The sequence below is a fragment of the Anabrus simplex genome, chromosome 1, assembly GCF_040414725.1.
Source record: "Anabrus simplex isolate iqAnaSimp1 chromosome 1, ASM4041472v1, whole genome shotgun sequence".
Classification (NCBI taxonomy): domain Eukaryota; kingdom Metazoa; phylum Arthropoda; class Insecta; order Orthoptera; family Tettigoniidae; genus Anabrus; species Anabrus simplex.
Window position 1 is genome coordinate 112,491,600 of NC_090265.1, and position 13,085 is coordinate 112,504,684.

The window sequence follows — 13,085 nt, forward strand, 5'->3', positions numbered from 1 at the left end:
AAACAGGAGTGACAAATTGGGTGAATTTTTTGAAAGACTATATCTACAGAATATCTTGGAAACGTAAAATGTTACAGACGTAAAAAGTGGGTGTTTGGAATCTCCTGTAAATGTAAAGAAACATAGGTGATTTGTTTTTGGAAATCCACCTAAGGGGAACTCAAAAGTGGTGAAATTTTAAAATGAGAATTTTTACAGTATATCTAAAAAAACTTAACATGTTACAGAAGTGAAAAATGGTATTTTTTATCTCTATTAAACATAACGAATCGTGTATTTTTATTTTTCGGAAATACCACTTGGGTGGTGGGGGGTGGGTAAGAGTGACTGAAAATGGTGTTGAATTCTTTTAATTAGGCTACTGATATCTCAAAAATGAAGATGTTACAGACGTGAAATTCGATATTTGCAATCTGCTTTAAAAGTAAAGAAACACGTATTCTCGGAAAATCCAATGAGGGGGGGGGGGGTGAAAGTATTGAAAATTTAATTGACTTAATTGTATGAGAATGCAAACATCTAATAAAAACTAAAGTTGTTACAGACGTGAAAATTCGTATTTAGATCTCCTTTAAAAACAAAGAAAAACGCGTTTCGGTGGGGAAACCATCTTGGAGGGTGGGAGTGTAAAGGAGTTGAATTCCTTTCATGACGACACATAAATCAAAAGCTGAAGAAGTTAGAGTCGTGATAATTGGTATTTAGAAGATCTTTTACTATTAAAGAAGCAAGTATTTTTTGCGGGAAAATTCACTTACGGGTGGGGGGGAGTAGTGTGAGATGAAGTGAAAAAAATAAATTATTTTTATGGGGATACTTATATCTCAAAACTGACGGCAATAGACGTGAACATTGGTGTTTGGAATCTCCTTTAAACATAAAGAAACAAGCCTTCTTTTAATTTTTTTTTTTGGGGGGGGGTTTGCCGGTAAATAAACTTAACGGCGGTGGGGTGTAGAAGGAGGTGAACCCATTGATTTTACTGTTCTTAATGTACTTATAAGTATCCTCCTTTGCTAAGGCGGCAGCGCGCGGGCCTCTCTCACAGCTGGGTTCCGTGGTTCAAATCCCGGTCACTCCATGTGACATTCGTGCTGGAAAAAACGGAGGTGGGACAGGTTTTTCTCCGGATACTCCGGTTTTCCCTGTCATCAGCCTTTCCAGCAACACATAATAGTAATAATAATAATAATAATAATAATAATAATAATAATAATAATAATAATAATAATGTTCCGGACCGTCGTCAAATGTGCGGATCGCGCTGGAAACGGCTCCTGGACGGGTAATGACTAAGAATGCAGTCCTGCCGCGGGTTCAGTGCCGCCAAAGCACCCAATATGACACCACGCCGGATCTCCTGAAGGATTTTATACATATTAAAATGATTATAGGAAAAGATGGCAAAGATTTACGGAGCCAACTGACCGGGAGGAATACCTGAGCCTAGCCCGGGAAGTACGAAATCGATTGCTGGAAAGGAAGATTGAAAAATGGGAGGAAACGTGCCGTAATCTAATAGAAAACGAGTCAGATCGGGAATTTTGGTGGATTCTCACAGAAAACGAGTCAGATCGCGAATTTCGGCGGATTATATATCTAAAACAATAAGCATTCAATTATAAATTTCAGTACAATACCGTAGCGAAGCACGGGTATCTTGCTAGTCGTTTAATATTATTGAGTTTGCGATAATTTTCTACTTAAGAGTAACAATAATTAAAAATAATAAATTATTATTAATAATAATTTAACATTGTACCAACACGTTCAGGTTTTTGGGCGACAGGTATAATCGATAAGAATCTAGGCTGGAAAGATGACTGAGTCGGCAGGTTCGTGGTCCGACAAATCTACACTCCGACCATTCAAGCGAGCAGAGGAGGGATGGCCACGGCTCTACCGTGGCTCTACGCCTCTGTATTCGGGAGACGGAGAGGGGCTGTTCCCGCCGTCCGCTGTCCTCAGAATGGTTTTCCGTGTAGGCCATGGTCGCCAACCTTCTCACTTTCTCCGCACATCTCCTTCTCTGATACAAATCTACTGGCCTGAGAGACGGCGTCACCGTCTAGGAAGCCCGTCTCTGCCTTCAGGGGAGGGATGAAAACATTTAGTAGTAGTAGTAGTAGTAGTAGTAGTAGTAGTAGGAGGAGGAGGAGGAGGAGGAGGAGGAGGAGGAAATGACTGCTGTTGCCTTGACAGCCGGAGGATTTGTCTTATATCAAATAAGAAATTCAGGAAAACCATAGTCAGAACTACCGACAGTGTGGTTTGAACCCAATGTACACTGAATTGAAGCGAAGCCCCTCGATATAATAATAATAATAATAATAATAATAATAATAATAATAATAATAATAATATTATAGCTTAACTTACTATATATAAAAACGGATGGATGTATGTATGTGTGTAAATGACACATCTCCTCCTAAACCACTGGAGCAATTTCAATCAAATTTTGAAACTTATTCTTTGATATCTGGAGACAAGCACTGTGGGGGTAAGCCACCTCTAGCCCCCTTAGGGGTGGGGGTTAGGGGGATCAGGTAAAAAATAATAGAAAATAGTGTCGAATCCACATTTTTTGGGGTCACTGAGGTGAATATTGACACTCCCGATTTTTTAAAGTCAAATTTCTGCTCCCATTTAGGTGGGGGGCGAGGGGGGAATGATATATAAAATTAAAATAAATTAGTGTAGAATACATAGTTTTCGGGGTCATCGAGGTGAATTGCACACTCTGGATTTTTAGTATCAGGAGGCAAACCACGTGGGGGTAAGACAGCCCAGGAAACTTTAGGGGCGTGGGGGCCAAGGGGGTCAGATATACAAATTAACGAAAATAGTGTCGAATCCATACTTTTCGGGGTCGCTGAGATGAATAGTGACACTCCGGGTCTTTTAAACTCCAAGTTCAGCCCCCTTTGGGGTGGGGGTGAAGTGGGAATGATATATAAAAATAAACGAAAATAGTGTCGAATACATAGTTTTCGGGGTCTCCGAGATGAATTGTACACTTCAGATTTTTTGTATCAGAAGATAAACAACGTGGGGGTAAGACAGCCCAGGAAACCTTAGGGGCGTGAGGGGCAAGGGGGTCAGATATACAAATTAACGAAAATAGTGTCGAAACTATACTTTTCGGGGTCGCTGAGATGAATAGTGACACTCCGGGTCTTTTAAACTCCAAGTTCAGCCCCCTTTGGGGTGGGGGTGAAGTGGGAATGATATATAAAAATAAACGAAAATAGTGTCGAATACATAGTTTTCGGGGTCTCCGAGATGAATTGTACACTTCAGATTTTTTGTATCAGAAGATAAACAACGTGGGGGTAAGACAGCCCAGGAAACCTTAGGGGCGTGAGGGGCAAGGGGGTCAGATATACAAATTAACGAAAATAGTGTCGAAACTATACTTTTCGGGGTCGCTGAGATGAATAGTGACACTCCGGGTTTTTTAAAGTCCAAGTTCAGTCCCCTTTCGGGCGGGGGCGAGGGGGGAGTAATATATAAAGTTAAACAAAAATAGTGTCGAATACATAGTTTTCGGGGTCGCCGAGGTGAATTGTACAGTCCGAATTTCTAGTACCAGGAGACAAACCACGTGGGGGTAAGACAGCCCAGGAAACCTTAGGGGAAGGGGGGCAAGGGGGGTGAGATATTAAAATCATCGAAAGTAGTGTCGAATACTTACTTTTCGGGATCGCTGAAACGAATAGTGACACTCCGGAATTTTTAAATGTCCAAGTTCAGCCCCTTTCGGAGTGGGTGGCGATGGGGGAGTAATATATAAACATAATAGAAAATAGTGTCGAATCCACAGTTTTCGGGTTCGCTGAGATGAATAATGACACTCCGGAATTTTTGTATCAGGTGACAAACCACTTGGGGGTAATACACCCCAAGAAATCTTAGGGGCAAGGGGGCACAGATACAAAAATCATCAAAAGTAGTGTTGAATCCATACTTTTCGTGGTCGCTGAGATGAATAATCACACTCCGACATTTTTTAAGTCCAAGTTCAGCCCCCTTCGTGGTAGGGGTTGATAGGAGAGTGATATATAAAACTTATCGAAAAGAGTGTCAAATCCATAGTTGTCGGGGTCGCTGAGATGAATAGTGAGACTCCGGATATTTTTAAAGTCTAAGTTCATCCCCCTTTGGGGTGGGGGCGAGGGGGGAGTGATACATAAAATTAATCGAAAATAGTGCCGAATACATAGTTTTCTGGGTCGCCGAGATGAATTGTACGCTTCGGATTTTTAGTATGAGACAAACCACATGGGGGTAGGACACCCCAGGAACGCTTAGGGGCGGCGAAGGCGAGGGGGTGAGACTTAATAATCGAAATTAGTGTCGAATCCATACTTTTCGGGCTCGCTGAACTGAATAGCAACACTCCGGAATTTTTTAATGTCCAAGTTCAGCCCTCTTCGTTAGGGGGGGATGGGGTAGTGATATACAGAAATAATAGAAAAATACTGTCGAATACGTAGTCTACGGGGTCGCTGAGATGAATTCTACACTCCGGATTTTTAGTATCAGGAGACAAAACCACGTGGGGGTAAGACAGCCCAGGAAACCTTAGGGGCGAGGGGCGAGGGGCTGAGATATACAAATCATCGAATGTAGTGTCGAATCTATATTTTTTGGGGTCGCTGAGATGAATAGTGACACTCCGGAATATTTTAAAGTCCAATTTCAGCCCCCATCGTGGTGGGGGAGATGGGAGAATGATATATAAAAATAATCGAAAATAGTGTCCAATCCATAGTTGTCGGGGCCGCTGAGATGAATAGTGAGACTCCCGTTATTTTATAAGTCCAAGTTTATCCCCTTTTGGGATCGGGGCGATTGGGGAGTGATATATAAAATTAATCGAAAATAGTGTCGAATACGTAGTTTTCGATTTCGCCGAAATTTCGAAATTTTAGTATCAGGAGACAAATCACGTGGGGCTATGACTCCCCAGGAACCCTTAGGGGCGGGGGAGGGGCGAGGGGATGAGATATAAAAATCATCGAAAGTAGTGTCGAATTCATACTTTTCGGTGTCGCCGAGATTAATAATGGCACTCCGGAATTTTTTTAAAGTTCAGCCCCATTCGTTGTGGGTGGCAATTGGATAGTGATATATAAAAATAAACGAAAATAATGTTGAATCCATACTTGTCGGGATCGCTGAGATGAATGGTGAGAACCCGGATATTTTACAAGTCCAAGTTCATCCCCCTTTCTGGTGGGGGTGAGGGGATTCAGATTTAAAAATAATCGAAAATAGTGTCGAAGCCATAGTTTTTGGGGTCGATGAAATGAATAGTAACACTCCGGGATTTTTAAAACTCAAAGTTTAACCCCCTTTAGGGGGGAGGGTGAGTGAGATAAAATAATAATCGAATATACTGCCTAATACATAGTTTTCCGGGTCTCTGAGATGAATAGTAACATTCCGGATTTTTAAAGTCCAGCTTCAGCCCCATTTGGCATAGAGGGTGAGAAAGGGTGAAAAAATAAATTGTCAGAAATGCCTCCCTGTGGCATAGTGGGTGATAAAGGGTGAAAAAATAAATTGTCAAAAATGCCCAAGGTAATAGACGTTTGTATGTTCCAGTATGACTTTCAAGTATGACTTACTACCTGGAAAACATACTGTGGGATTAAGACGCCCCTAGAACCACTTCGGAAGCGGGTGAAATATATAATCCATATTAATAAATAGAAGTCAGTTTGGCGCGATCTATATATACTGTACTATACATATATAAATTAAGGCATAAACATGAAAACAGACGTGAATTAATGAGACCATTCTAGGCATCCTAGAAACTTAAAACTTGGTACCAGACAACCTGATGACTTCAGGATCCTTAGAAAAATCTAAAATTCTCAAAATTCTCTGAGAGGGACACGTTGGGAGTTTCAAATCTGCATAAGAACACAGTCAGTGATATTTATCCTGAACGATAAACTATAGGTTTCATGGGCTTAAAAGTTTCCTGAAAGTCCTAATTTTTAACACCCCACCCCCCATATCTAGATAGCAACACAATCTCCCAGACGAGTTAGAAAATAGAAATTTGGCAAAATTATAGCTTTTTGCCTGTAACCGATGGAAAATTTACGAGACGTTTAAAAAATAATATTTTACCCCCCAAAAATATCGAAATATGGAGGCAATTCTAATGACGGTGCAGACCTTCCTTTCGAGGTATTTGGTGGCTAAACGGTAAGTCGTATCACAAAACGGATGGCATAATCTCCGTTCAATTTGGAGTGATCTATAACTTTAGTCCTATGACTTTTTGTCGTATATCTATCCCTTATGTTAAATTTGGCTCTATTTCTGGAATTACCTAAATTTTGCACTTTGTACACGTATAATTGGTCGTTTGATTCACTTATATGAAAGATGGATCATCAAATTCTTCACGAATATTGGCCCACCCAGCCAAATTCTATGTTTGAAGCTGTCGCATAAGCATCTGAAAAGTAATTCACTGTGTGAAAACCTTACACAAATTGCACCCTATTCAACGGCTCTAAAATAATCTTGCCTTTAAATAGATGAGATACGAGGAAATATCATAGGGCCAGCCATTTAGATAGCTAAATGAGGCCAGAGTCGACATTTTATACAATCCGTTTTCAATATGATTGTGACGCATCACGAGACTTTAGGAGCATTATTCAGCCAGTACCGACATGCTACTATTTTGTACATTATGTTTTGAGTTTTACTTACAGGAGAATGCGATTTGCAAGCGTTTCAATTTACATGTAAAAATGTAACAAGACTTTTGTAAATTACTTTACGGTTAGGAAAAAGCTCGAAAGAGGATCCATAACTCACTTTGTTAAGAAAACAACCACTTGCGAAGTTTCAGCTTTCAGTTAATGAAATTGCAAATAATTGTTTTTCCTTTACCCTGTTATATTTTTCCATGCAGCACAATTTGTTGTTTTTAACAATATTATTTTACTACAACGGAGGGTAGCATGAAAAAAGGATAAGTTACTCATGTACAAAGAAGTCCTAAAAACTACCTTCATCAAAAGCAACCTTTCGTCCATATAGGGTTGGCGCCAGGAAGGGCATCCGGCCGTAAAACAGGGCCAAACAAACAAACAAACAAACAAACAAACAAACAAACAAACAAACAAACAAACAAACAAACAAACAAACAAACAAACAAACAAACAAACAAACAAACAAACAAACAAACAAACAAACAAACAAACAAACAAACAAACAAACAAACAAACAAACAAACAAACAAACAAACAAACAAACAAACAAACAAACAAACAAACAAACAAACAAACAAACAAACAAACAAACAAACAAACAAACAAACAAACAAACAAACAAACAAACAAACAAACAAACAAACAAACAAACAAACAAACAAACAAACAAACAAACAAACAAACAAACAAACAAACAAACAAACAAACAAACAAACAAACAAACATACATACATACATACATACATACATACATACATACATACATACATACATACATACATACATACATACATACATACATACATACATACATACATACATACATACATACATACATACATACATACATACATACATACATACATACATACATACATACATACATACATACATACATACATACATACATACATACATACATACATACATACATACATACATACATACATACATACATACATACATACATACATACATACATACATACATGTGTGACGCAGTTCTCACCCGAGACCCCACAGATGTTGGAAAAAGCGGTAGGAAAAGATAAACGATTGAAATGTTAGTCGTATCGTATAGCAATGGCAGTACCGAATTTCGAGAACCATTATATCTTGTAACGATACAAACTACACTATCATTTTGGAACAAATAAGAATCTACGGAAATTAATTTCGGCCAAACATAATTAGAAGAATAATGTTACAGTTATTAGTTACAGCCCAGTTATGGAATGCTGCAATCTAGTGAGCACTCCTAAACATATTGCGGGACGAGAAGTGTCGTTCAAGAGGGAAACCTGAGGAATAGATAAATAGTATTCCCCCATGATACTGCTGTACAGGTCAGGGCTTTGTATATGGTAGAACTTATGGACCACGGGTGTTCGTTGGTGTCAACTGCTGGGGTGTGCTTGTTTTTTGACATTCTCGTCCTGAGATTGCTCAAGGTTTTGCTTCTGCCTTACATAAGCAGATTGGGGAAACGCTATATAATCCAGCTTACTTATTTACCCTCAGTTTTTCACATATTCTTACATCTGAAGTGGTATCTTTGTTGATAAACCTCAACAATCTTGATGGAGTGGGTTCATCATATGTCAGTAATTTTAAGTTACAGAGAAAAACGTTGAAAGGCAAATGTCTTTGTTCGGATTGGATACTTAGACCTTGAGTACTTAACGGAATACTTCAAGAACTGCGTTCTGCGGCCAAAAAATTAAATTCAGTCATAAAAATCGTTTCCCTTTCCTTTCAGTACCAAATGCATCCGGAAAGTTAGAAATACATCTTGCTCGTCTGTTATAAGTGCATGGATTGAGTACCTGCTACTGTCAAATTTCTTATATTATTCAGTCTGAGACCGGGCCGAAAGTTGGTCGAATTTTTCGAGGGTTGACTATCCATAAACTTTTTGCCACTTTGAATTTTGAATACTAGGACGAGAAAGGTACGCTTTAAATGCTAAATAGGAAAAGTATCAGTTCACCAAAAGTAAGAAGATCGTTGATAATCTGGTTATTAAAGTTATTCGATGGCTTACTTCTAAAACCTCGTATCTCCCAATGCACGTCCTATCCATTTTCTTCCTTAAGATTGGTCACGCCTCCCAGCCATATACGGTTTGTACAGTCCATCAGAACAATTTTTGTTGTGTTAATTTTCCTATGGTAATGTGTAAAGGAAAATTAACCTTAAATACTTTGAACTGTAGGAGTGCTTAAATTCGCTATGAAAAGAACATCCCTACAATACGGTGTGGTAAGGTCCATTTTCCTTTACACGTTAGCATAGGAAAATGAACACTACGATAAAGGTTCTGATGGATTGCATAAAAATATGTGGCTGGGAGGCGTGACCAGTGTTAAGGAATATAATGGGTAGGAAGAACATTGTACTGTAACATACGAGGTTTTAGAAGTAAGCCGACGTATTACTGAATATTCATTCTTGGAAACCTTGGTGGGGATAAGAGCGTTATTTAAATACAGCTTCATGTTCTCTTCACTGTATGGATTTAAGAAACCTGTACTGCAGTTATAACTGGTTAGAATGTTAGGAAACGTTTGTGTTCCAGGGAAGGAAACATGTTGTTTGATGCTCACGGCAAGCAGCAATCCATCATATCCGTCGCGTGAAGAAAGGAAATCCGTTTAAGATAGCAGGCACAGAGTAACATTAAGAACGATACAGTAGTACATGGAGCAGTTACTTGGGTGTTGTATCTGAAAACAATCCGTTCGTTTACGAGGAAGTGCGATATTTAATATTTATATTTCATAGCTCAAAATAAAGCAGGATCATAAACAGTATTTACCTAATTATTTATTGTTTTTTTTGCTAGGGGCTTTACGTCGCACCGACACAGATAGGTCTTATGGCGACGATGGGATAGGAAAGGCTTAGGAGTTGGAAGGAAGCGGCCGTGGCCTTAATTAAGGTACAGCCCCAGCATTTGCCTGGTGTGAAAATGGGAAACCACGGAAAACCATTTTCAGGGCTGCCGATAGTGGGATTCGAACCTACTATCTCCCGGATGCAAGCTCACAGCCGCGCGCCTCTACGCGCACGGTAATTATTTATTGTACCATATAATAATATGCCGGAAGAAATAAAACTAAAGTATTTCATATAAGAAATGGACAATATTAATAAGTGTATGTATGAATGCACAATCGTACTATTCTTACGTTCCTAGATCTATAGATGCATTCAATTGCCTCATTGATATTGTGTTCACTTTCATTTTGTGATGAGTGTAAATTTCAGAGTATACTGTTTTCTCTTTCTTCTTGAGTTCATTGGATTAAGTATTACGCGAAAAACAAGAAAAGTAATAATGATGATGATGATGGCGGTGATGATGATGATCGTTGTTTTAAGGGACCCACCTTTTAAGGTCTTCGGTAAATGATAAGAAATGTGCTAAGAACGTACTTGTTATATTTTTATAGCGTTATGCCGATCTGTGGAGCAAGATAGAATTGATTTAGCTCATGATGATTTTTCTTCTCCCAAAATCTCTTCATCTGGGCACTGAAAACTTCCCTCCGTTCTTCAGTACATGGTTTTTGGTCCTCGTATTCACGTGTTTTTGTTTTTTTTTACAAAATAGTGGTTGTTGACTACTTTTCTTGAATTGGAGTCTAACTCGAATGATTTCCTATGGAATGCCAATTTTAATGTATTTTTCTATTTCACTAAGCCATTTGTTCTTGACGTACTATTATTATTATTATTATTATTATTATTATTATTATTATTATTATTATTATTATTATTATGATCCCCTTCTCTTCAATCTGTACCTCTCCGACCTAGCAGAAACACACAATCCATAAAGTTCTGTTATGCTGAAGATACAGTTCAGGTTATATGCTGCAAGGAAATCGGTGTCATGGAGAATGTACTCAGCGATGACTTAGCAAAGCTTGAAAGATATTTCCACAAAAAGAGGCTCCAACCAAGTGTAACAAAAAATGAGATACAATGTTGCCACATAAACAACACAATGGCTGATAGTGCAGTATTCTACACGTATCGTTTCAAATTTCATTGTTGACATATAATGAAAAAATGAAAATCCGCAGTATGTTTCCAGTCATAAGACCAGGTCAGGATTGGAATGAATGAGGCCCCAATCTTGCGGCGAGGATAGGAATTTTGCAGGCTGCCGAAACCTGTCACACTCCTCAGGGGCAATGATTAATGAATGATAGATGAAATGAAATGATGTTGGAGAGTGTTACTGGAATGAAATATGACAGGGGAAATCGGAGCACCCGGAGAAACACTTGCCCCGCCTCCGCTTTGTGACCATGATGCCCCTAGCTGAGTCTGGATAGAGGATGATTGCCCAGTTGCACTACCTCTTAAAACAATAATCCCATCTGAGTCTGACATTGATTCCACTTTTATCAGGCTCCTCCCTTCATCTTCCCTATCCGACCATGCTTCTTCCAATATTCTTTTCAGACTCCGAAGGATTTAGGTTTGCGGGGCCTACAAGCTCTTCCATTTTCACGCCGTTGCGATGTGGCATGAAGTCTTAAAATCCTACCTCATATTACTTTTTAATGGACAGAGATAGCTGGGTCATTCTTTTAATGTTGGATTTGTACCTTCGAGTTCTATTCACATTATTAATATCATCAGCTTCTCTACCACTGAAAACTAAATTTTGAGCTTTTTGGCTTGAAACAGTCAATACTGGTTATAAAGTCACTATGTGTGCTTGTAATTTGTTTCTTGGGTATTGTATCGTTTAATCAATTGACACCACAGTTATCCTGATCGGATAAAGGGATATTTATTTATTTGTTTATATATTTTATTTATTTATTTATTTATTTATTTATTGATTTATTGTGGACTAACATTTGTCGCTTGACGCCTGACAACACGGAAGTCTGATTTTATGACCCGAGCATTTCCGAACCATTGAAAATTCTGGCTGTTCTCAGAAAGTTCATCTGTGGTTCCCAGTTTTCACTTCCAGGCAAATCTTGGGACAATTCCTGTTCAAAAGCCCCAGCTGATTCCCTACATCTCCTTATTAAATTTTATTAATCATCCATCTCATCCTAAAACTGTCCGACCCGTTGGCTGAACGGTCAGTGTACTGGCCTTCGGTTCAGAGGGTCCCGGGTTCGATTCCTGGCCTGGTCGGGGATTTTAACCTTAATTGGTTAATTCCAATGGCACGGGGCCTGGGTGTATGTGTTGTCTTTATCATTTCATCCTCTTCACGACGCGCAGGTCACCTACGAGCGTCAAATAGAAAGACCTGCACCTGGCGAGCCGAACCCGTACTGGGATATCCCGGCACTAAAAGCCATACGACATTTCTTTTCATCCAAAAACTAGCTCCTCAACTGATGTTGGCGTCAGGAAGGGCATCCGGCAATATAATCACGCCATACAATTTCAACTCATCTCATCTCATCCCCGAACTCGTATCAGGAAATGGGACTAAAGGTTAGGCATACTTCTCTGACGTGCATTTCTAAGTTTCCTCACGATGCGACGTCCTTTTCCTCCGAACTCAATATGGTTAGTAAAATTAATAATAGTAAAACTGGAATAAAAATCGGGAATATTGGAACCTAGCACCTTAAATTTCTAAATCTCAAGTTTAGTGATACCCACCTATAAAATCACTTCATTATACTTCGGCTATTATTCACTATCACGTTTCTCAAGATACAACCTTCGATGTTTTGCGAGTTTCAATTAGTAAATTCATACTTCATTGCACACTGTAAAGGGAATACTGAATGTGTGAAATAAATAAATAAATAAATAAATAAATAAATAAATAAATAAATAAATAAATAAATAAATAAATAAATAAATAAATAAATAAATAAATAAATAAATAAATAAATAAATAAATAGGCCCACTGATTAATAAATGTTGCAATAAAGAGTTATAAACGTAGGCATAAAAATAGAAATTGATGCACATAGAGTGAGTTGGCTACGCATTTTGGGTCACGTAGCTGTAAGCTTGCATTCGGAAGGCAGCGGGTTCGAACCCCACTGTCAGCGTCACTTAACATTGTTTTCTGTGGTTTCCTATTTGCACACTAGGCAAATGTTGGGGCTTTACCTTAATCAAATCCATGGTCGTTTCCTTCGCAGTTCTATCCCATCGTCTCTTTAAGACCTGTCTGTGTCAGTCGATGCAATACAAATAACAAAGAAGTAAAAAAAGACATAACTTAAATGAGCCACTTGCAGGCACCCTAGAGACTTGAAATTTTGATACCGGAGAACTAACATATCCAATATACCTAAAATATAAGAAATTATCCAAACGTCTCCAAGGGAACGA